Raw genomic sequence first — 23,533 nt, 5'->3', positions numbered from 1 at the left:
CAGTCCTAAACTGTAGATTGTAAAATGAAGAGTGTAGATTTCGTTTCCCTTTTTCTTTCCTAATAGTGATACTTAAAATCAAAAGAATATGCCGCAACTCTAACCCAACAAAGAAAATTTTAAGCCTAAACAAGCAAGCCCTGCATATCAACCCATATTTGTAATGAAACTTCATTTTTATTTTTATAATATAATTCTCGGGATCTCGGCTCTATGAACCTCCCGATGTTTTAGCCTCCCGGTTTAACTAAGGGTTCAAATTTCTTTGTCAAGAAAACTTTATTGCATGATAATAGTCTTATTTGTTCTTACTTTTCACTTGTTTTTGTTCATATTTATTTTATTAGGATCATGTAATAGATTTACAAATGGGGGAAGTGCATGACCGAATGTCAATATGATTCACATTTTAAGTAGAAATCACAATAAGTAATTTCAAAGCGCATCTAAATTGTATGCTTGCAACAATTTTGTGACATTTTAATACATTATCCATTACTAAAGATGTATGGTAGAAAATGTACTTCGTATCATTTCAATTTTAACTAAGTTTTGCTCCTATAATGTATGTGGTAGTGATGTCTTAAGATATTCGAGGAAACTATGTTTTTAGCATACTCAAAATGAGAAAATGCAAGGTATGCGGAGAAGATAAATCTTCATCATGTTACCCAAATCAAGTTAGCAATATCATCAGTCACCTCAATGATTACTAGATGCGAGACCTTTTAAACATATATACTCCATGATTTGATTGGAGCTATCACTGATCACATCTTCCCTAACGGACTTCAAGAAGTCCATGAGCTATTTTAAATAAAGCTTTAAAAGACGACTATGTCATTTTATTGTTACTTACTTGGTTACTTTTGATGAATAAATGGATGGTGTTTCTTTTCAATAAAAAGTTAAAAATCAAATCCTATTGATTTTCTCTCAACTAGGTTTTCTCTCCAAAACCCTAGCAAGCGGCCTCCTTGCCGCTCCCTACCCCCAGCCTTTCGCTTTCATGGCTTCCATTGACGCCGTCACCGCTAGCTTTGCTGCCTCCTTGGCTCTTGCTGAGGGTGGTCAAGCCCCGGACCTTGGAAAAATTGGTGGAGGCCCAGTGAAGAAATCCTCCCAATCTTTTCTTCTTGGAAAACCTCTCACTTGCAAACCTGTGGATTCTGCAACTTTCAAATCTCACTTCCTTCGAACTTGGATGGTGGAAAAGGAGTTTAGGGTACAGGAAAAGATTGACAATCTATTCCTATTCTCTTTCGGATCAGCCCGAGACCGAAATAAGGTCCTCAAAGGTGGAGTTTGGTGTTTTGATCGTGCTCCAGTCTGCCTGGAGGAGTACGATGGAGTTCTACCCATTGCTGAAGTTTCCATGAAACATGTTCGAATCTGGGCTAGGGTTTCAGGTATTCCCCCACTGTATGAAGAGCCTGATAACCTTGTCCTCATTGGGAATCTCTTGGGGGGTTTCCTGGATTATGACAAGAAGGAGTTTCGAAGAGGTTCAATGCGCATCTTCTTCATGCATGACATCTCCAAACCTATTCTCTTGGAGCGTAAAATCTTCTTGGATACAGGGATTGAACCAATCTTGAAGTTTCAGTTTGAGCATCTCAAAGGTAGGTGTTCTCAATGCGGCCTGCTTACGCATTTGGGGGTCAAATGTCTGGCACCCAACCCAGCCATCTCCACCCCTAGGGTTATACCGTTTGGTGGTCCTCCAACTGCGGGTGGAATTTTCTCCTTTACAGCCCAGGCCAGCCGAGAACTCCCACAACTCTCCTCTACCTTGCTCAAGAAGAAAAAGCCTGTCATCCGAAAGCTAGACAGATCATTATCAGCAGTTGATCCATCTGCGAGTTTCGTGGCCGATATGGCTGCTGAGGAATCTGATGAACCTATAGGAGTTCAGCAGACAGAGCAGGTTGAGACTGATGCTTCCGGTTCGGCCTTCAAGGTTAGAAATTCCGAATCTAGCCCACCTGTTCATACTGCACCAGTGGAACCTAAGGTGTATAAGAAAAGAAACAGGACTGGAGGTTGCACTCCCTCCCCAAAGAAACTCAAGACAATCCTGGGTGGTAAGATACCCATACTGCGAGCAGAGGCCCTAGGGTTGATTGAAGCTGTTAATGAGAGTGAACAAAGAATTCTGAAGAAAAAGGTTGGAAGACCTCTGGGAAGCAAGAACAAACTTCCTCGCCCTCAGAAGAAGTTGAGTGGGACTTTGCGTCTGACTTACCCTTCAGTTGAAGCTGCTCATGAGATTAGCCCTAAGAATAAGGGCAAGGGAAAGCTCTAAGCTTCCCGTGTTCGATACCTAGCATTTGATTCTAGTCTGTTTCTATTTAAGTTTAGTTTCTCTGATTGTACACCAATTGAGGTCCTTGGCAATTAGGGTTACTCTAGAAAGGATTTAGATAGTTGTTGGATTGTCTCCTTATGCTAGGTCTAAATTTTGTGCTCCAAAGATGTTCCCCAATGAGTGTTACCTGTTATGTGCTTAACAGCTTAGACCATCGAGGTTTTCATTTGGTGTAAGACAGCATATGATGTACGTGCCTTCTGACCATGGATAAGTAATGAAATTATCTACTTCTCAAAAAAAAAAAAAAAAGTTCAAAACCCAACCCAAATTTTGTTAAGACATTGCCAATTCAAGTCAAGACTCCAACTGTAATGAAAATGTCAAATTCTCAAGTCTACGATCACCAGAAGCACCTAAATTATTCCTCATTTCACACTAACCCATCAATATTAAATCCACATCATGATCAAAGAAACTAAGAAAGGAGCATCCCCTCATAGACATACTAATATTGATATATAAACCGGCCACTGCAATTTCTCCAATTGAATATAAGTAGAAAAATCACATAAAGAATTATGAATTAAATCATATGTTATATATAGTATACAACAAGAACAAGCTCAATCAAGTCGTGCTGCTACTGCCTAAGCCTAACAATCCGAGACCAGATCAATGCAATAGATATGTCATCGCCAAAGCCAGCACCAAAAGGATGTAAGCAATTCCTTGATCTATAGCCGCACCTGAACAAAAACAAATCAAAACCCATGTTAGCAAATCCCCAATACTACAAAATCCATAACAAAACCACAGAAACTGGATCTGAACTAGAACTCACCATCGCTGGTCGGAGAAGGAGCCGGGGCTTCTTGACCATAGCTGAGGCTGAACAGAGCCATGAAGATGAACCCAATAATTGGGAGAGCGCAGGAAGATCTGAATGAGTTCATCCTCGAAAAATGAACAAGAATTAACAAGAACAGATGGAGGAGAGACGAGGGAGCTTGAAGAAGTCGATGGAGGGTTTGAGAATTTGGGTTGGGGGGTTGGGAAGGGTGGTTGGCGTTTATATATTGGGTCGGGGCATGTGAGAGTGGGGTTTGGGGAACGTGGAGGGCATCAACGGGCATGTGCAGGTTCTAGGAAAGTGGGTGAGAGAGAATCAGAGAATAGTTTTGGTTTGGTTTTGGTTTCTTTCTAAACAAAGTACGCGGTCTTGACGCGAGCTTTTTTGACTCCGGATCGGCGGCTTTTTGACTCGTATTCGGATTTGGGCTCGGAAGGCCTAGAGGGTGGAGGCTCAATGAGGAAGCAAGAGTGGCAATGGTTCGCTAGCCCGCCATAGAAGGCTCAATGGAAGGATGTAGACGTTGGACCCATTTGTTGGAATAAAATCTAGTGGCTCAATGATTCTCGTTGGATTTTCGTGAAATACAACAATTTGATAATTGAATTACTAAGAGGATTTGTATTTATCATTTATATTATAATATAATATTGTCTTGTGATTCATTTGAATATATATATATATATATATATATATATATATATATATATATATATATATATATTTTTTAATCCTTTTCGGCAATTTTAGTAACACAACATCATAACCGATCAATTACTATTTATTTTCTTAATAAATCGATCATAGAATTTGTTCAATAAACATGCCATTTTAATTTTCTTAATACAGATCGGTGCACTATCGATGAATGTATATAATATTTGACTTTTTTACACTATATTCATATTAAGCATGTCTTTCGAGAAGTTGATTGTGTAGCAAATAGATTAGCTCACCTAGCTAGTTTTAATTACTTTGATGATGTTTGATTAGATGAGTCTCTTGTGATTATACAGGATGTACTCTATAAGGATATTTGTAATGAAGTTAGAGGTCAAGGCTCTACATCCCCATCTATGCATGCTTTATTTTCTAATAAAATAAGTCGGCATGAGGATGAACCTCCTAACTTTGTTCATTCTGAACCCCCTAAAAAAATAATAATAAAAGTCGAGGACAAACAATCACTCGTTCATAATCATACTATTCTTCAATAACGATATAACTCATTATCAACATGGGTCATTGACACCATAAATTTGATACGGTTATTCTAGAAATTGAAGTGTCTTGATGTGTTACGTATCTAGTTTCTACTCAAAGTTTGAGAATAGTTGAAGTGTCTTGATTTATTCTGATAGTTTCTACTCAAATATTGAAGTGTCTTGGTTAGGATAAATGAAGATCCCCACGCTTGATATGGGACAGGAGGGCTGCCTTAGTTCCATACAACAAAGGCGACAGAGGAAGAAGAAGGAATAGGAAGTCTCTGCTATAAAGAAAGCGCAGGTGGGCAAATGAGCAACCTGTGACAGCAAGCAGAATCCCATGAGTTGTCAAATTAGAAGGTCAAATAGAAATTTGGTTTGTATTAGAATAGTCTTAATTAACAGATGGGAGCCAATAATAGGAGGAGGAATGAGCTATAATTCAAGTCCAAATGTCATTATATTATAGTAATGGAAAAGTCGGTAATGGTCGACCTTGACCAGTTGACCGTTACAGTTGGGAAAAAGTGAGAAACAGATCACTTGGGCCTCTTATGCCAGGTATACCAAGAATAAACAATATATACATAATTTGAACAGTGTCAAGGCCCAACCCGATTATATATGGACCGACCCAGTTTGTAAACATGCTGCTGGGTCGATTCTTTTGTAGCCCTTACTCCTCAAGTCGAAATTGTTCCGTGCGGTTTTGATAGCGAATCATGCCCGTAAGTCAATCAGTGAATTTTTTTTCCGGTTTCACTCCTGCCCCCATGGTGACTCGAACCCATGACTTCGTACATAGGTAGTGGGTGCTCTAACCACTGAGCTAACACCACTTCGTCAATCAGTGAATTCGTATTATGATAACACTTATAGTGTATCCACTATTCCCCTACGAGTTATAAAAATGATAGATTATATTAGTGTCATGTATTAAAAGAATGCTAAAGAAAACAAGAGCCTAGATGCGAAAACTTCAATATACCATTATACTTTTTTATTCTTCTTCATTATCGGAATAAAAAAAAAACATAAAAAAGAAATTATATACAATAGCACGTAGAAAAAGTAACATACAAATGAACCTAGGTCGCTCACCTTGTGAAATATGGCGAAGAATACTTTTCCACGTAATAAGTGCCATGCATGGCCGGCCACAGTGGCGGAGCCAGAAACTAAGGGTTATTGGGACACAAAAACAAAATAATAATATCAAAACATAAAAAAATCTTGGAAAATAACAAGAAATTTGTGATTGAGTTGAGAAGAAAAAATTTTAGTAGTCAAAAAATTTAAACTGAAAGTAGCCAGAATCGAACCTCAGACTTCTAACATATCAAAACATAGCCAAGACCACTGCACCATGCTAGCTGTTTGTGATACCTTCTAACTTAACTGATTTTATACTAAAAGTTTACTGGGTCACGGGACCCAATGTGGCTCCGCCACTGGCTGGCCATCTTCTTGTCTGTCACCATTTGTGGCTTCAATTCGGCCCAGAAATCATCTCGTATGAAATTCAAAACGTGGCACCACACAAGCTGTTTGCTATAATATATCCGACACGAAGTCACAAAGTAATCAAAAGCTGCTGCTTATGGTTTGGTCCGTTTATAATCCGACTCTATATTCTCCCAGTCTGCGGTCCTTTTCTCAAGACTATTGGTACCTGAAACTCAAATCCAATCACAGCTTCAACTCCTGAACCCTAGGGTTGTGTTTGTTTCACAGGACTATTATGCCCCGCCTTAATTTCTATAACAGTCCAGGACTCCTCTAACCTGGCTTAAGCTATATTAATACCTGACCCATGTTTGGTACTGCTTAGGACTAAAGAGCAGAATAGTCAAAATAGTCATATCCCATGTTTGTTGGTGTTTAGGACTAATTTAATTTTGCATATCACAATATTTTTTTTTAAAGCAAAATATTATCTATTAATAAGAGATAATATTTATAATGTAGTTTTACACTTTTTTTTGAATCATATAGGAAATCATTTCATTAATAAACTGCGGACATACAGGACATCCTAAAGGGTCAAAATGGCCTCTGCAAGATAGAGAGCCACATCCTAAAAGATCAGCTAATACATACTTTGTGAGCAAAGTAAATTTTGCTTGATTAGAAAGGAGTGCCACCCTTGGTGATAAGGACAAGCTCCCTTCCATAATGAAAGTTTCCTAACGTAATAACAACATGAGCCTAAAAATAAGCTTCATTTCTCTAGGAGTTTTGCACCAAAACAGAGCCTCAAAGTTGATTTCTGGCAGCTTGGTCATGGGACAGTCATCTCCCTCATCTGTAAACACACAAATATGCACAATTTTAACATGTACCTTTGATGACTATAAGACAACAAGAAACACTTCACTTAAAAATTTTCTACGTTTTCTCGATAACCAAACAATGAACAACAAACCGGCAAAATTTCGGTTTAATCCCCTTAACTTGTCTATCATGTAGAAATTTTGAAAGTGCTATACTGCTTACAATGATTAGTCTTATAACAGCACTATAATTAATAGCAGTATGCCAGTATACAAGTTAAGAGACAAACCTGATATGATCAGTAATACCTTCATTATTCCAGAAGTGTGCCAAAGCAGCAAGCCACAATGCACATTTCAAAGCCTCCACATACATCCGAAAACAGAACCAATTTCATTAACTCCACATATCAAAAACATAAATTACAAAATGAAACAAAAGATAAGACTGAATTTATATTATCAAAAAGTGGCTAGGAGCATTTTGTACTTGTTAGGAATCCAAAGGGCAGAGAAATGCCTGAAAGAACAATGCAGGGAAGCAGCTTGTCGTGGACTGAATCAATTACATAAACAACCAGCATTAGAGGACTTCTAAAAAAATGGGATCCTCAATTACAAGAAACAGATGGATCTGGTGCTTAGCTATTAATAAAGATAGCTCCAAGTAATGGTCAGTTTCTGGCTAATGAGTTTGACCTCAACTTAACAGTATGCGAAGGTTTTACTTCACACATCCATAAAGATAATAGCAAGAAACGAAATATATACCTGGTCCTGGATTTTGAAAATCTGTTCTTGTATCCTTGCCGATGTACATAGAACTTCTCCAATACCGAGTAGTTTCCTTCCTAAACAACAATTGAGCAAATTGAAATTGATCCAGTCATGAAATTGATCAAATTCTCAACAAATCAAGCTACTCAGACACCAAATCCTCAATCAATCTGTAAAATAATCACTACCCATAAACAAATTACAGTAGATAATCAGTCCATAATCTTTAATAAAACAAATTACAGTAGACAGAGAAAGAAGAAGGTAGAGAGGGGTTGAAGGGGGGAGAGAGAGAGAGACCCATTCATGAAATTGATCAAATTCTCAACAAATCAAGCTACTCAGACACCAAATCCTCAATCAATCCGTAAAATAATCACTACCCATAAACAAATTACAGATAATCATTCCATAATCTTTAATAAAACAAATTATAGTAGACGGAGAAAGAAGAAGGTAGAGAGGGTTGAAGGGGAGAGTGAACAATAATCAACACAAGACAGAGAGCATGAGAAATGAGAGAATTGAACCTGAAAAAGAGCAGCCGGAGAAGACTGAAGCGAAGGAAACGAGTGAGTGAGAACGATGAGGCTGAAGCGAAGAACGATACTTTAGCGTTGCATAAGACCTGCTTCCACAGTCCGGTGAAATTTGGGGAGACTATGTAAGAAGGTGCGGAGGTAGACTCGGGGACTGCATAGTCTCATTTAAGTGAGTCCTTGTTTCAGCCAAACATGGGATAACTCTTACTCTAATAAATAAGACAGTCCAGTCCCATCCAATCCCATGAAACAAACACCCCCTAGGATTACTCATATCACCTCCTTATAACAGTAAATGGGGTCAAAGGAAACTCAAGTACCACATAAATCAAACACGTACTGATCGATGAAATTAAATATAATCTTCTTCGAGTCCCTCTTCTATAAGCCAGTCTACTCCAGTCAGTTGATCAGGACTATCATTAACGACCAACAATCATTTTAAAGCCTTCAGACTTCCCATCCACCTCGAGCAGTTCAACTGTTATACATCTCTATAGGAAGATTCTCCTGCTCGTCTCCAATTCCCTTATAACACACCCGCTTTAAGCTAGCATTTTGTCCTATTCCTTGCTAAACTATCACAAATTCCAGCTCCCAAGTGATCATTTGCATAAAAGGATGTTGATCACCTTGTTTCATCAAAGCTTAAACGACAATGCCTATAGCTGAACATCTTTGGTTGCACAATAGTTGAAGTCTTTTGAATCTTGGATGTGCAAATGACCAGACTCTATTCATAGAGTCTTAATTCAGCTTCCATCTTGCAAGAATACATATATAATTATACAATAACATACGGCCTTTATAGTTGAATGGTTAATCATATATTTTCACAAAATTAGGAGCAAGGATAATCGTATTTCGTTATGGCAGGGATAGTGAAGATTTGTGCCTTTAGACAACCATATTGTGCACTCAGCCCGGAACTACCAGTACAGAAAAACAATGTAGATTACAATTCTTCTCGACATCAATTCTTCTTGGACTTGTAAAGTCATACAAATAAATCAGGAGAAGCAGGAAAATGATATTATCAATGATTGAAACAAATTCTAACAAGGAAGCATACATAATATAGAATACAGACCACAACTAATTCTTGTTTACCCAAAAAAGAAAGAAAAAAAGATCTCTTCCCCTTCCTCAATTGATATATAATTTATTGATAATTTTATTACAACAGAAAGCAACCAACCGTTTCAGGTTCAGGAAGAGTGGATGGGTTGGTATGGTATTCGAAGCTGCGAAGAGGCATGAATTGGAGTGCTAAACAATTTTTCTTGTCCTTGTCCGCCTTGGTGATATCAACTTCAAATTGAAATGGAATGACTGCACCGTGTCTCTTATGAGTACCAAGCTCATTATAAGCAGGAGCGTCTTCATCAGGGACCCCAATTTCGGTGACAACAAGGCACGCTTTCTGACCTCCAATGTGCAAAAATTCACAGCGTTGTGGCAAACCCAATTCATCAGGCAAGACTGGCATCCTCAGATCACCGATTTTTGTGATAATTTCTTGGTTTTCAAACAATGACATAAGATATACCCATAGACGCCAAGGCTCATGACTGTAGGCAAACATTATTTTCTTGTCATCGTCCCCCTGCAGGTCCAGGACTAATGCAACTTTGTTATCAAAGGGGAAAGGGCCACCCCGGCACATAGTAGAGACCAGTCTCCAATCTCTGTCTGGATGGGCGACGTCAAAGCAGAACACAGGACATTCTTCATGGGAGGCAAAGATCTTGGTGCCGGCGATTGCGTAAGAGAAGTTGCCATGTTCATAATATGGAGAGCCAACTTGGAAAAATGGAGGCCGGGGCAAACCTTCCCACTTGCCTATTTTAGGGTCAAATACCTCAAATGAGGGAGGATGACTGACCAGACTATAGGAAAGAGCGTACAGTTTGCCGCCCAGTTCCACCGTCAGAGGGTAAAGTTTCCCTCCTTGTAAATTGGCATCAAGCTTTCTGATCTCATTTGTGTGTGTTTCAAAGGCATAAACATTTGTATGCCAAACTGAGTCGGGACCTATTTTCCTCCAGCCGTGAGGGGAGCTGGGTGTCACGCCGCCGGTGAAAACAATTTGGGATCCCCAAACACCGCAACCCACAGATCCGGGGAGATGCGAACCGGCCTCATAAGCCACTTGCCGCAATGGCAATGGATCGTCCCCCACCGCCGAAGATGATAACAAATCCGACAGTTTGATGGTGCGGACAACATAAGCCGTCCAGTCCGTCCCGTGCTCTAGAATACACATGTAGAGTGACTTATTAGCCTCCTCCAACTCCAACTCCAACTCCCACTTCAACTTCAACTTGGGCTTGGTTGTCTCTTTGGTCTTCTTCTTCTTCCCATCACGCGTATGCTTATGAGCCTTATGCCGATGTTCACTGCACTGCCAGCGGAGCGGGTGTTGCTGCCTCTCTTCTTCGCCATCGCTGGTGGTTAGGTCAAGCGGTTTTTTGGAGGACATAGACATGTTTATTTGCTTTTGCTGCTTTCTCAGTTTCCTTTGGGTTTAAGATCGAGATATGAAATGGGAAGTAGTTGGGCCTTTATATACAAAACAAGAAGCCTTAACTCCTCACTACGAGGGGATTGGACTAATCCGACAAGTCGGAATGGGATTCATAATTGGGCCGGGTTTTAGTTCTGTTTGGTACAGGCCTAGAATTAGAAACGAAACATGAGCATTTTTGTTTTCGTTATAGGCAAATAATTGTGATTCTTAAATGAAGAGATGTGTTACTGGAATTTATCAATTTTTATTCTTCACTACAATTTTTATTCTTCTTTGTTACTGGAATCAGAGAGCAAAGAAAATAAATATAATCATAATTTTGGATCTCAAGGACTAAAAAATAAGTAGAAAAATGAATCTAATTTATCACCGAGAAAAATAGAGTGAAGTTATCACCGAGAAGGTTTTTTTTTTTTTTTTTTTTTTTTCCGCTTTACCGCTCTACATCGCTATCTCTGAAACTTTATGTTGAAGTTATGAACATTATGTTCATATTTTATATAGGCTGGGAGGAGCCTGGGACACTTTGCCACCGCATCCTTTTTATTCCTTTGTTGAACTATAAGATAATTTTGTATTTCTTTTTTTTTGTTTTCTGATTTTTGTAATAAGAAAAGCGGAATTATTGCATGCCATGCAAGTCTGTCACTACTTGTGGAGTTGTGGCTTTGGCCCAGCAATGACTGTGAATCTCGTATGAAAACGAGGCACCACACAAGATGTTTGCTATAATATATCCAATACAGAGTAATTAAAAGCAGCTGATTAATTAGGTCGATAATCCGACTAGGAACAACATTAAACGCTCACCACATTATTAAAGGTCCCACATCGCTCATAACTTCAAGAATGACATTGTAGACTTTTTTTCCACTTTACGCTCTACATCGCTATCTCTGAAACAGTGAAATCTATGCTTGAATTTGCTCAATCACATTATTAAAGGTTGTGATACCACCACTCTACAAACGCTCATCACGTGTCCCATTAGTCTAATTATGGTTAAGTCTTTAGAATTAATATTAATAGGCTAATTATATTAATAATTAATGAAGAAAGAGAAATAAAAGAACAAAACTCTTTCTTCCTCCCCCATCAAACCCAGCAAACCGAGCAACAAACATAGCAAACCCAGTTTTGAAATATGATTTCCCTTATGAATTTTGCAATCCAAGGACTGATCGAATACCAAAACGACCTAATTTCAATTGTAAGAGAGAAAAGCAGTCTGATAGAAAACAAATTCTCTCTCTAGTCACTAGTTCCTTTCTAGCTCCCTACCTTCTTCACAAACAAACCAGACAAACCCATTTGCATAAATAATCCCGCCAAACCCAGATTCATCAAAGTCATTGGCATTCTGCCACCAGATAGCGAAATAAGCCCAGAGTGGAATTTATTTTGGTGGAATAATTCATCTCTGCCATCACAATCTCCTGTGGCGAAAAGCTCCAACCTCGACACCGCCGACGACATCCAAACAGATCGAAACATATCTCAGCCTCACCAAAGGATATTTTTTGGTCCTCTTCGTTGTCTCAGGAGCTGGAGAGGGAGTTGAGGACCAGGGGTCGTGTGGCTATGGTGGGTGAGAGAGATATTGATGGCAATTAAGAAGAAACAGAGAGAGAATTGCAGGAGTGAAGCCGTGAATGAGGCTTTTACGTTTTATTAAAAAATAATAAAATATTTAATTAATGAGTTTTTTTTTATTATAGTTAAATATAATTAAAATGTGGCAAGTTTTAATAGGGTATAGATATCACCACATTACTAAATGTGATGAGCAAATTTAAATCCATAAGCTTAAGCCTAACTTGGTCCCTACAATGTCATTCTTTTTTGGGTTCTACATTTCGCTGAAGCTGGTTGGTTAGGTCTTTCTTTCCTAGCAAATGCTACATCTCCAATCACACATATACACATGAATGAGGGATGGATCCCCCCATGTCTTAAAACACACCCATATGATGAGTCGACCTATGACTAGTGACATGCATATGGACTTCAAATTCTAGCATACAAAATTTTCTCGGAAATGAATCGAGATATAAAACGTGCTACATGCCCTACATCAAACCGAGCAGTAACCTATGTCCAGTAAGTCATCAAAGTGCTCGGCGCATCTATAATCGATGCGATTATATATTTATTGATACTTCGGAGCATGACTCTGCAGGATTTTCAAAATTTCGATGGAAGAAAAGATAATTTGTGAACTAGCGGTGAGAGATTAAGATTGCTCCCAATAGTGTCGTTACCAGTTAGAATTGGACAAGTGAGCACTCTTGTGAGTCAGAATCGTCTCCAACTGGCAGAACCAAAGGCAGGTGGCAAAACACAAGTAGCATCTAATCCTCATAGGGAATGGTTGGTGGGGTCGAAATTCCCAATTCCCAAAGAAAAATGTGTGACTATGAACAGCGTCGTTATTCTTCTGAGGCTACATAGGCAGCATGGTATATGGAGTTATGGACAAGTGTAGCTCAAGATATAGACTGGTTTCATCAGCCTGACAAATTACATAAGATAAGCACATTGTATTGTATAGTAACAAAAGCATCTTTTACATTCAGGCTAAAAGCAAAGGAAACCTTTTCCTTGAGGAATCAATCTTAACCCCAAAGACCTCTTTATATATGCCAATTCCATAGCTAGCTTTACTTGCCGACCTCTCCTATTCCTCTCCTCTCTCTCTATATATATAATGCTGTAGCCTGCAGATTCTTTTCTTTTCAGGCCGTTCCTTATACCTCAGATTAACGTTAACAGAGATTAAAGAAGATCATTGTTATGTGTCACCCGGCGGGTGTGTCTTCGGTTGGCCATAGAGACTTGGCGGTGCAAAATCGCCGGTGGCTGCTTCTTCTTCTGCAGGCGCGGGTAGATGGTGCAAGGAACTTGCAGGAACCTGCAGCTAGAGGAGTTAGAGTGGCTGCTGCTTCTGGTGGAGGTGACAGCGGTGGTGGCGGAGCAAGGCGGTGCGTCTGCTCGCCGACCAGGCATCCGGGGTCGTTCCGGTGCAGGCAACACCATGCTGATCTGTATGTCTGGGGTGGTCGAACTGTGACAAGAAACAGGTCCAGTACTAATTAATAAGCTAGCTTTACTTTTATATAGGCGTGAGCAAATGTACAGGATAATGAAGGAGAAAGATGTAAAATATGATAATGTGTGTCTAGCTTATGGATGAATTAGCTCAACCGCTCGAGTTTAATTGGCTGGACGCCTGGACTATTTGATGTTTCAAGTTGCTCTCATCATAATTGGCGCATTTCTTAACGAAATCAAGAAAGGTAACTAGTGTTGTGAAATTCTGTCTGGTAATCCTAACAAGTGGAATATTCATCAGGTTTTGCTATACTTGTGGGTTTGCTATAAAGATCAAGTTAAGAACCCAAATCAGCAAGCACTAAATTACTACTTGTGGGTTTCAATAAGAAAAACCTCTTTTGGGTTGCAAAAGAAAAGAAAATGACGCTTAGATTAATGATAGTGAAACTCTGAAAGAAAGCCAACAGCTTAGTGCGAAATGGGGAAGTGGGTTTTGGTTTAGGAGTTTGTTTCAGAATTAGGAGTCAATTTTCCAGGGATCCAGCTCCTCTAAAGTGAGGAGGTTGTAAATTTATGTCAATTTCATTAAATCTTGACTCTCTGTCTAATCTAAGGGTCATTACAATTGACACATCACTCTTCCATTAATTTTTTATTTTTCATCTAAATTCTAGTTAACTCTGCCTTTAACTCTAGAAAAAAAAAATGGGGATTTTGATAACTAGCTTAAGCTTAAATAGACTTTTAGCCATATGCAAGAGTTTCAGCTGGCTTCCATCAATTAATTAAGAATTCAATTATAATTTTTTTTCCAGTCGAATAGGCAGTTTTACCAGAAGAACTTACATCCATAGCTAGGGCATTCATAATCCCATCAGGGGATTCTCAGGGTAGCAATCAAATAAGCTATTTCATTATTCCTACGAGGGATACAAGAGAACAACACCATTTCAAAGTTGGATGCCAAGACTTTGATATCAAACTGGACAGCCTCAATAGAGGCATCAGGTTCCCGCTGCCTTGCAAATATTCAATCCCCAGTTTAACTGAAAGGAAAACTGAAAGCTTGCCAACCCTAATTATTTCGTGTATGTGATTCATTAGGCTTTTTAATTCGATCTGGGTAATCTGAACTCTAAAGTCTTCAAGGTTCACAAAGACCCTCAGATATATCGTCAAAATTTTAGGGAAGTATTGGGAAGATTGCAAGTTCGTCATGGTGGTGGGTTTTGGTTTGCACTCCTCTTGCCGTCAACTCTCGAACGCAGAGGAGAAACGCTTGACGAATTTTTTTTTTTTTCTCCTAGAGTTAACCGCATAGTTAACTAGGGTTTAGATAAAAAATAAAAAATTAATGAAAAAATGATGTGTCAATTGTAATGACCCTTAGATTAGACAAAGAGTCAAGATTTAATGAAATTGACGTAAATTCACAACCTCCTCACTTTAGAGGAGCCGGATCCAAATCTGGCGATGATCCGCGAAAATCCAGTAACAAAATATGCAGTTTTTTTCATCTAAAGGTTAATGAGCCTCATATGAGTCATATCTATAAATCTTAAGGTTCATAACCCTTAGATCTATAAGCCAAGTGAAGAAATTGAGAGGAAGAAGAAAAAAAAAAAAGATGAAGAAGAAGTGAAGAACAGTCGAAGAAGAAGAGGTCTATTTGTAGATTTGATTTTTGATTCAAATCTAAGAAGGAAGAAAGGGAAGAATGAATAAGGAAAACGATGAGAAAATGGAGGAAGAAGTAATAGAATGGAAGAATGTAATACCCGAAAAATTCAAATTAATGTCCGATGACATTTTGGAAATGATTTCGTAGGCGTGGGCACGAATACGAAGCTTGAAGGAGTTGTGGAATTAGTTCGAACGATTTTATTTCGAAAACGAACGTTATTTAGGGGGTCTTGAAAAGTGACTTCTTATACGTACAGAATTTGGGAAAACTTTCTTCATGAAAGTTGTAGAGCTCGTCGATACGATCTCGTGCATATGTGGAACGCAATATTCGGAGTTCGTATGAATAAGTTATGAATATTTGAAAATTGGGAATTTTCTATAAATATCAAAAAAAATGTTGACTTTTTTCATTAAGGACGAAACTTTTCTGTTTTTGCGGAATAGTCCCCCGGATTCTCTCTCTCTCTCTCGATCGAAACCCTCAGACCCGGCGGGTCGTGTTCGACCCGACCCGGCTGGTTCTCTCCCCTCCGGCCTCCTCCAGCCCCGGACCCGGACTCCTCCGTGATCGCCGCTCCACGCCCAGCCGTCCCCTCCCATCGCTTCGCCCAGACGCTGCTCCAAAAGCTGGATCGAAGCCACCCAGACTCTTGATTCGGACCCGGCCGGAAAACCACTTTTCCGGCGTTGCATGGGCCGATCGTTCCCATTTTTGTGATCTCCTCCTCATGCTGATCATCCCCATGTAAGCCTTTCATCACGATTTTGTGTATAGAACGCTAGATCATGGTTTGACTTTTTCGACGTCCCTGATTTAATCTGAAATCTGATCGGACGCACAGGATTAATCCGACTTCCAAGCTTGATCTAGGACGATCTAGGCCAAACCAGACTTAGCTCCAGGTATGGAAGTCGACCACCCTTTCATTTTGAACCAGTTTGTAGTTGGTCACTTTGCCATCTGAGGTGGTTGACCGGCGTTGACCGCCGCGTTGACCGCCCACTGACCACCGCTTGTGGCGGCGCATCAGACCATATTTCGAGTTTTCATTATCTAGGCGATGATCTATGCATCCATACGAGCGTTTTGATATATTACAAGGTTATGTTAGAAAAAGTTGGTAAATAGTGGATTTACGTTTTTACGTTACTATTTACGGTTTTTACGTTTTATCTTCGGTTTACGATCTGCGAAGATCAGACCATCGGTTTTACTTCAAATTGTAGTATGTTGATCGTATGACTGTCCCGGTGACTTTGTGAGGTCACGGGCGAAGATCCGACCGTTGGATCTTCGTATAATTGAGAAATAGTGATTCGGAAGGCCATTCGTGAGAATCCGACCGTCGGATTTTCATATAATTTTGTGGAGATGTTAGTAAGGGCGATTCAGGAAGATCTGACCGTTGGATCTTCGTGATAATTTTGGAGGATGATCCTAAGGGCGATCCGTGAGGATCCGACCGTTGGATCATCATATAAATTTGATCTGACCGTTGGATCATCATTAAATTAGAATCCGACCGTTGGATTTCTGTATATGTGTGGTCTATGAATGATTTCTAAGTTAAGATCGTGTTTGACTAGGTGGTTGATGGATTGATTGGTGAACGATTTCGGATCGTTGTTTTTGAGCTGTTAAGAAGACGCAGCGGGAATTTAGAGGTGAGTAAACCTCACGTGGTTCATATTACGAACCGAATAAATTTATTTACCTTATTTTGTCGTAATTGTGTGAAAATATTTATGGAATAAATATTTGTTTTAAAATCATATGGACTTGATCAATTACGGTCCATAGGTAAGTAAAATGGTTTTAATTATACAAAATGAATTTCACGATTTTCTTGTGTGAACTATAGTTGGTATTAGTGGTCATTCCTGAGTGGGTGATTACGTATATATATATTTACGTGATTATATGTGGAATGGTGTGACATTGAAGAGTGTGGAATTTGGGATGATTAAAATACTATGAATTGAAATTTGACTTATCATATTTATATGTGATGATCATGATTGATGAGTGCTTGTTAATATTCATGATTTACATTGGAGTATGTATAGAGTTGGAGAATGTAGGATTCTGAGGACGAGGTGTCCGAAGTTTGACGGTTATGGATAACCGGAGTGTTTGTGTACTGAGGACGGGGATGTCCAAAGTGCGACGGTTTATTATTAACCGAAGTTGTGTACTGAGGACGGGGATGTCCAAAGTGCGACGGTTTATTATTAACCGAAGTTGTGTACCGAGGACGGGGATGTCCAAAGTGCGACGGTTTATTATTAACCGAAGTATATGGTGCTGAGGACGGGGATGTCCAAAGCGCGACGGTTATAGTGTTAACCGAAGTATTTTTGCCGTTGCTTGACCCTAGGCCAAGGTGTCAGAGGTAACGAGGCAGTTAGAGCTCTAACGTGTTATTGGGATGGACCAGAGTGGTGTTATGTGGGTTGGGTGTTTACAGGACCAGTGTGTGTATTGTGATTTGAGGATTGTGAAAATGTATTCCTTGTGGTTTCCATGAGTGGGTTGATGTCTCTTTGCAGACGTAATACTGTTGAATTTTACTTGAATTGTAATTTAATAAATCAACAGTTCCTTCTTGTTTACTCATACTGGCTGTAAAAAGCTTACCGGGTTTTGTGTTGTTGCAACTCCCGGTACACTATTCAAATTGTGTAGCGGGTAATCCTACAGGACAGGAGAACCAGGACGGTGATCGTGCGGTTAGAGCAATGGTTATAGTTTTACAGCAATTGTAATAGTGAGGCGAGTTAAGCTCATTTAAGCCTTACAATTTGATTTGGTGGGAGTGTGCTGTAATAAATAACTTGAGGATTTGGGTTATTGTAAATTTGAGAGTTGTGAAGTGTGGTTGTTTGTGAGAAAAAAATTCAGGATGTTAGTTGTAATTTGTTATTATTCATGTTTCGGATTTGAATTGATTATTCAAAATTCGGGGCGTGACAAAGAAGAACAGAAGTCAGAAATGAAGAGAGAGAGAAGAAGAAGGTTTCTGGAAGGAGAAGGAAGAATGAATAAAAGAGACGGTCGTTTCGGGAAGAAATGGAAGGTGAAACCTTATTATTCTTTATGAGATTAAATATGTGCTTTTGCACAATTGGTGCTTTTGCACAATTGGTGCTTTTGCACAATTGGTCACAAGCCACCTTGTGGTCCAACGGTAAGTGGCTTGAGTTCTCATTGAGGTTGGCAAGTGTTCGATGCATGGCAAACGCAAAAAGGGTGGGAGTTTTTGGAATTAAACCAAAAACTTTTATTTCGGCTGGTTCGGTATTACCGAACCTCTGCATTATGCAGTACCACTCCCGAGCCGAGTACCTAGCTTCGGTACGGTACTACCGGTACCGATCCACCGGCTGCCGTATTTGTCGGCACCGACACCTCTGGTTCGGCCGGTTTCCGGTCGGTTGCGGTAGGTTTGGTAATTTGAGCCAGCCCTAATACAATTAGGGCTGTCAATGGGTCGTGTCGCAAGATACAAACCCAAACCCAACGCATTTGATAATCGTGTCAAAAATTTAAACTTAAACTCAACCTATTTATTAAACGGGTTACCCGTTTCCAACCCGCTTAACCCATTTAACAAATATGTCGTGTCGTGTTAGACAAAATAACTCATTTAAGGGTTAACAATGCGACCCATTTAACTAAAAAATGCATAAATTGATTAAATTCAGTAAAAACTCTATAAGACGAAGAATATAAATAATTATATATATTCATAAATAATTCAATCCAATAATTATAAAGCAAAATATTTCAAATTGTCTAATTCTATGATCAAATACTCCAAACGTCCAAAATTTCAAGAAGAAGTATAGCATAATCGGGTTATATGGGTTCACTTCGTGTTGGCGGGTTGACCCGTGGCCGATCCATTTATTAAATGGGTCATGGCGGGTTGACCCACAGCCGACCCGCTTTTTAATTGTGCGGGTTCAACCCGCTTTATTTCGTGCGGGTTTCGAATCGTGTTATCGGGTCGTGTCGAAATTGACAGCTTTAGATACAACCCACCTTTTCTATCCAACATATCTCAAATTTTTCATTGTAGACTTTATATGAAAAAAGTCACCATTGTTGTTGAGAAACTGAAATTGAGAGAAATTCGCTGTGTATTCTCATTGATAATAGAGGCCTCTTTATATAGAGGTTTACAATGCATAGAATCTCAATCATACAAGGAAAGTAATCTTACATTGAATAGGAATCTAGATCCTTCTAATTTAACTATATTACCACTAGGTCAAGTAACCTAGAGTTTGGGCCAAACACAAAAAAGAGATTTCCTTAAACACTCCCCCTTGTGTTGCCCAAACGCGGTGCTTCTCTCGTTGCCTCGTTAAAAACCTTGCCCGGGCCAATAAACGGGCCGTGCTCGTGCCTACCCACTATAAAACACGATTTTAAAATCTTAATTTGAATAAATAAATAAAATAATTTTATTTAACTATTTAGAAAATTCAAATAAATTAAGTTCTACAATGTTTTTCTCAATCTTAGCTTTTTAAGATTAGTTTTCTAATAATTTTTTATATTCCACTACAAGAAAGAAAGAAAGAAAAATAACTCAAAATATATTGCTTTTAGTATATTATTATGAGATTAATCTTTATTAATATAATGAAGATTTATATAATGAAGATTTAGTATCATATTATTCTTTCCTTCATTCTATAGTTGTATTATTATGAGATTAGTCTTTATTCATAAATATATATTTAATATTTAGAAAAAATACTTTATGTCAAAACAAGGATATAATGTTTTTTTTTTCACTATTTTGACAACATAAAAGAAATAGCACTGGTGGAATTGTCATGAGATTTTAAATAAGGATGTCTTATATTCAAATCTCATCATTGTAGTTTTTTAATATTTTTAAAAACAAAATGAAATTTTGTGTTTGAAACGGGCCGGCCCAAATATATCGTGCTCGGGCCGTGCCGGACCCATTACGGGCTCGGGCGGGGCCGGGCCAATGGGTTAATATTCCTAGGCCCAACTCGGCTCGTTATTCTAACGTGCTCGGGTCGTGCCGGGCCGCTTTTAAACGTGCCGGGTCCGTGCCGTGCTTGTGCTTTGCGGCCCGTTTGCCACCTCTAAGATGGGCTAACAAGATGGGTGTACCTCCCTTGAATACTTATACTGTGAAAGTCAGGGACAACAAAGCCTATATTCTGAGGCAAGGCTCTCGAGATGATTCTAGGAACTACACACATCGGTATCTGTATTTCATCCTTTCTGTTTATGGCCCTGTGGCAGATAATAGGCTTCTTGATGAGTTTTGTAGAAAGTTGAGTGACCCAAACCTCACACTGTAAGTTTTTTGTTCCTTCTCTTTTTTGTGTCCCCCCCCCCCCCCCCCCCTATTTAAGACCCTCTCCTTTTCTCTCTATTTGTGAGTCCTTTTATTGAAATTGGGTCTAAGTTCATGTAAATCATCTGATTCTCTGCTGCAAAAGTGAAAGCTTGACATTTTGATTGGTACAAGGTCTTAAAACACATGTTGTAACTCACTAGAAACTTCACCTTACTATACTATTATTACATTTCCAGATCAAAGATTGATAATCTGACGAGAAAAATGGAGAGTTTTCAAGGATTGGCAGTGGTCTTTGTATAATTGATCCTATAAGAATGTTTGATCAGAATAATAAGTTGAGTTAGAGCTTTCTGTTCCCAATTACTGAAAGCTCTATATATTATACACATAAGTAGGCCAACTACCCCATAACCCCTTCCCATTTTTCCCTTTCAACAATCTTGTTTCTTCTTGTCTATGATGCACGGAAACGCGAAAATGGCCGCGTTTCCCGTATCGAAACGGGAAACGGGTCGGAAACGCTTGGAAACGCTCAGAAACGTGTATCCTGATTTGGAAACGGTTTCGATATGTCTGTATCCAATGCGGAAACGTAAGAATGTAAATAAATCGGAAACGGTTTGTAGAGTCGAGTCGTTTGAATTGGCGATCTGGGAAGGGGTTCGGGAGCAGAGACTTCGGTGACGCTGTGAAGATTAGCAGTGGTGAAAGCTTGACGAACGATGGTGGCGTCGCTAGTGGCCGGGTCGGAGGTCCAGAGGAGGAGGGGCTTTCTTAGTTTTTCCCCTCAACTTGAAGGAAAGGCTTGGTGAGGTCCGTGGAGCATGTTGATGACAGCGTCGTAGCCGAACACCTTGAAGGCTTTGAGGAGGTCAATGGCGTTGTTGTGGGGAGAGGTCAGATTGTCAGAGTTGCCCATTGGTTTTACAGATAAGAATGAAACTCAGAGAAAAGATCTGAGTCGGTGGAGACTGGAGAGAAGGAAAAAAATTCAAAAATGTTTCTCTGAGGATCGGGGCACGTGGAATGAATGGTAATTAAAGAAAAGGGATGAATGGTCTAGGGGCATGGTCTATCTGTCAAGATTGTCTGGGGCACGTGGGAAGGTGGGATAAAGTCATGCAGTAACATAGTAACACTTGGGCTATATATTCTTTATGTTTCATATTTTTTTTTTCTATATATATATATATATATATATATATATATATATATAATTGGCGTTTCCTTCACGTATCCGTTTCCTATTACATTTAAGATTTTCCGTTTCCACGTTTCCGATCGTATCGTATCCGGAAACTCGTACCCGTTTCGGTGCTTCTCAGCTTCTTGTTCACTTTCTCTGTGATAATAATTTCTCTTTTTGATCGATTCTGCCATGGCAGCAACATCAAACTCTGCAGATTCAACATTTTTCAAATCTGAGCACAACCCGGGAAAGCAATAGCAATCCCTCTTTTATATCCCATGTTTTGACTATGATTATCCTTATTTATACTATTTTGACTCTTTTATTTTGACACAGGCTCAGATTTCAGAATTTGTATTTCCATAAACTCTTACAAAGCCGGGAGGAAATCAATGACTTCCCAGTAGTGGCGGTTGAAAACCTCCGGCTTAGGAAGTATGTTTACAATGGGAGAGAGTGCAATTGGGATGTTGCATATCGATTGTGGGCAGAGGAGAAATACCACAAGGAGATTAATCTTTCTGAAACTTGCATAAAAAACATTGGGCTAAATACAAATTACTACCCTGTGGTTTAGGTCCAAAATCAATTCAGTCCCTGAACTTCTAATTTCATCAAAAACACCCCTGCACTTTCAATTTTGATCTAATAAGTCCAATTTGTTAGTTTTCCGACAATTGAGTTATTTAACTTGTTAATGTAGCTCATATATGGCCTATGTTTTATGATGTGGTGTCGAGGTGGTCTGCATAGTCAATTTAGGAGTGAGTCCTACTATTAAAAATAAATAGTTTTTCAACAAATAATCCAACTATAACTTGAATCCATAACATAATATTAATGAATTGGACCTATTAGATCAAAATTGAAAGTGCAGGGGTGTTTTTGATGAAATTAGAAGTCCAGGGACTGAATTGATTTTGGACCTAAACCACAGGGTACTAACTAGTATTTAGCCCAAAAACATTTATGCGTGGAGAGCCTACAATTTCAGGACTTACGGTGATAATCCCACAGATGAAGCCGAGCTAGTGCGTAATCTCATCATCCACTTCAACCAGTGCAGGATGGAGAATGTTCCCCCACCTGCAGATTTCTATGACAAAAATCAGATTGGAGAAGTGGTGTTCGACCTTTTTCCTGATATTGATTCCAGCCTCTTTGATTTCATGTGCGAATGTGGAGTTTGTATGGACTTCACAGCACTTCGTACATTTTACAGGTGCCACTTTCCTTTTTTGTTTAGTTTCCTTGAGGCAATTTTTCATGATCTTGTTGCTTAGGCTTGCTGACATATTTTTTATTTTCTTGCAGAGAATAAGCTTGAAGTTAATTTATTGTGTGATATTGTGATATCACCGCTATTTATATTCCAACATGGTCGAAAATTTGAAGACATGATATGCTTCGACTTCCAAAGATTAAACTCAAGACAGAAGTGGATTATGAATGGAACTATGGAAATTTTGGAACGATGGTAGGTAGGATAGTCAGCAGGCTGTCTACTGTTGGCTTGCAACCGAGAGGATATGTTTCTTGCTAATGTAAGATTGGACTTACATTATTCACGTTATGATTTCAACAATTGCATATGGTTGCTTATGGATGAAGTGATCAAGATTGCATTAAAGATTCTATCCCTGAAACTATAAGGATTTTATATCTGTGATCCTTATCGTATTGGGAAACTTAGTTTACTTCTATGAGAAGTGATTACATTGATACAGAGTATAGAGGACCTAATTGCTTTAGTATTAGG

General features: G+C 39.1%; 2 long non-coding RNA genes across 3 annotated transcripts; both read right to left on the bottom strand.

The window, feature by feature from the left end:
- Positions 1 to 4,902: 4,902 nt before the first annotated feature.
- LOC133720617 (uncharacterized) lies at positions 4,903 to 5,724 on the bottom strand. Its single transcript, XR_009851947.1, has 3 exons — positions 5,692 to 5,724; positions 5,471 to 5,547; positions 4,903 to 5,264 (listed from the first exon to the last, which is right to left on the bottom strand). It is a non-coding gene; the product is annotated as an uncharacterized LOC133720617 (long non-coding RNA).
- A 494-nt stretch (positions 5,725 to 6,218) lies between these two features.
- On the bottom strand, positions 6,219 to 8,184 carry LOC133727157 (uncharacterized). 2 transcript variants are annotated; one of them, XR_009855041.1, is made up of 5 exons: positions 7,950 to 8,184; positions 7,414 to 7,493; positions 7,133 to 7,198; positions 6,933 to 7,006; positions 6,219 to 6,674 (listed from the first exon to the last, which is right to left on the bottom strand). It is a non-coding gene; the product is annotated as an uncharacterized LOC133727157 (long non-coding RNA). The 2 variants fall into 2 exon arrangements; XR_009855040.1 differs by having other exon boundaries at positions 6,222 to 6,674; positions 6,933 to 7,198.
- Positions 8,185 to 23,533: the final 15,349 nt, after the last annotated feature.

Source organism: Rosa rugosa, chromosome 1 (genome assembly GCF_958449725.1).
Source record: "Rosa rugosa chromosome 1, drRosRugo1.1, whole genome shotgun sequence".
Lineage (NCBI taxonomy): Eukaryota > Viridiplantae > Streptophyta > Magnoliopsida > Rosales > Rosaceae > Rosa > Rosa rugosa.
Note: the sequence above shows the minus strand (reverse complement) of the source record. Positions and strands in the feature narration are given on the sequence as shown.